Here is a 2,773-nt window from a genome sequence, read left to right on the forward strand (position 1 = left end):
TTTGAGCAGCGCTCGGTGGGTTACGTGCCACTTCAGGATGAAGTATAAGGCTAAGGCTAAAATCGTGTGGTAAAGTCGGTGCCCGCAAGCCACGCTCGGGATTTCTGTTCGATAAAATCTCGGTGTTCACCAACTCTGATACTCCGATCTCCAGCACGTTGACCGTCTCGGTTCAGTGCACGTGCTAATAGCGTTTTTGCCGTCTAAAAGCGGGAGATTCCTAACTTATCAAGGCTCCAACAGCTGACGTGCGCGTAGAGCCCAAGGTCTTTCACATCCAGTCGATCCATGGCTCATGGTGTTCCAGCCATGCCACACCGAGGATAAGGTCATGCCTTGAATCCAAGTCTAAGACTAAGCAGCGTTCTACGCTATCAGAGTCGCGAAGGACCTTCGGCACCGTGACAAAAGTCCACATCGCTAAACGAACATTGACGATGTCACTCAAAAGCGCCTTCGCGACTTAGCATTCAGCTGACTTCTTTTCATTGCTTAGCGTGCCCAGCGCCCCGATCGGAATCTTCCATGACCACTCAAAGCCCTTCGCGATCACTTCCACGACCAGCAAACCCGGCTTGCATACACGTTCCGTGTTCAAGAGAACGGATGTAACGTGGTTACACGTATCTTTGTATAAAATGCGGGTTTCACAAGATGGTGTGACCAAACATAGGTGTAGATTACACAAGTTGGTGTAATCATGCAGTGGTGTGGCTACACCGTAACAAGAAGCCACCAGGTGGCAAGATTGCCAGTAGTAACATATTGCTATATTTTCTATTTTACTATATTAGTTAGGTTTTACTATAATAATTAGAAGAACCTAGGGTTTTAGAAGTTGTTGGCTCTGCGGCAACTATTCAAAAAACAGTTTTAATTTTCTGGAAATGTTCACTTATCTTGATTAAGGTTCTTAGTACTCTTGGAGGCAGCGGACTGCTATCCGCTGCCCTTGTACTGGTTCTTATAAAGAACGCAAGGTCGGTGACCTTAGCCTACTTCCTCTTAGCAAGGTGCTACGGCAGGCTCGATGCACTTGGTAGCACTCGTAGTCACTCTACGCCTGAGTCGTTACGATTGATCCTCTGTGAGGATGGAGAAATACTCCTATTCGTCGCAGGGCATACAGGACGGGCTTTTTAAGCTGATATCCATGCTTGGCCCTGAAGGCGTGGACCATCTTGTTTCACAAGGCCCTGAGGCAATAAGGGCGCCTAGAGGTGTTTTCAAATCATAAAAATGCCTTGTTAGAGCACTTACAGCAGAAGCTGTCAGCGTCGACGACGACGGATGATTTCTCCCGACCCAGGCCGCTCATGGTGAGCGTTAAGACCTTCGAGGGTAAGGATGGAGGAAATTTCTAGCTTTGGATGTTAGAGGCCGAGGTGACTATGGCATCCTCTATGCTCCAAAACGAGCAACAGCGCGTGGCGCTAGCTATATCCAAGCTCGATGGTCGAGTGCGAGAATGGGTACCAATGTGCGACGCTTCAGTGGAAGCTGGTTTTCCCTCCTGGAAGGAGCTGAAGCGTCAGCTTTTGCGAGTGTTCTCACCGCCTAATCAGGCATATCGCATGCGATCGCGTATCCTTGCCGCACGGCAGCACAAGAAGGGGTTAATGGAATTTATCCAAGAGTTGAGAACTAATTCTTTTCCCGAGGCGGTCGCAGTGACAGTCTTTATGGAGGCCTCCGCACTGGCGTGACCAGAATGAAATTCTTCCGTGTGCATCCGCTTTCTTTTGAAGAGGCGGTGAACGTGGCATCAAATGCCAAATTCAACTTCAAGTCGACACGACTTGGACGGGATGCACATCCTCAGAGCTCGTCGAGCGGGCCTGAGCCAACGGATCTCAGCTATGCTGAGAAAGAATGGGGAAGGGCTCCGAGCAGCGTGTAAACACTAGACGGTTTTATGTCGGTGAAGACACCCGTCCTCTTCAGACTGGTTGTCCTCTGCGCAAGGGGCGAAAACGTTCATCGAACCGACGTTCCGCTTCTTACCAGTCGTCTGGTTTATCGCGGGGAAACGGGGAAGCCCGTAGACGCGGGGCACCCTACGGGGGTAGAGCTAAGTTCTGTTGAGCCTCAAATGTGTAGAGGGCAGCAGGGCCTAGCCCCGAAGAGCTACGTGCTTCTGAACACGGAACGTGTGTGCAAGCCGGGCTTGCTGGTCTTAAAAGCGACTATGAAGTGCCATGGAAAATCCTTATCGATCTCGGGGCGTCAGGCAATAATGCTCGACGCTCCACGATCGAAGGAAGTCAGCTGTATGCTGAGGTGCTGAAATTGCGGTTATGTGACACCGTCACTAAACGCTTAGCGACAGGGACTTGTGTCACTGTGCCGAAGGACCCTGTGGAATTCGGTGTCAAGTTTCTTGACTTCGATAGCGTGGAACGGTGCCTAGTTTTAGACTTTGATGCAAGATATGATCTTATCATTGGTATGGCATGGTTGGAACACCCCGAGCAACGGATCGATTGGAGGTCAAAGACCCTGGGTGCTACGCGCAGGTCTCCTGGTGGAGCCTTGGTGAGTCATGAACCCACCTCTGCTAGGAAGCAGGTGCGCTATTGGTGTGGCCACCGGCCAATGCGGTGGAGATTGGAGTATCAGAGTTGGTGAACACCATAGGTGTTTTTAACATGTGTCCGGACCATAACTCGCGGGCTGAACGTAATGTTACACGTATCCCTCCGAGCGCTGCTCAAGTATCAAAGCAGATGCTGCATGCCAAGAAACGCATGGTCGAACGAGGCCCGAAGTAGGC

The sequence above is a fragment of the Plasmopara halstedii genome, assembly GCF_900000015.1.
Source record: "Plasmopara halstedii genome assembly, contig: Scaffold_2386, whole genome shotgun sequence".
NCBI classification, from domain to species: Eukaryota; Oomycota; class Peronosporomycetes; order Peronosporales; family Peronosporaceae; genus Plasmopara; species Plasmopara halstedii.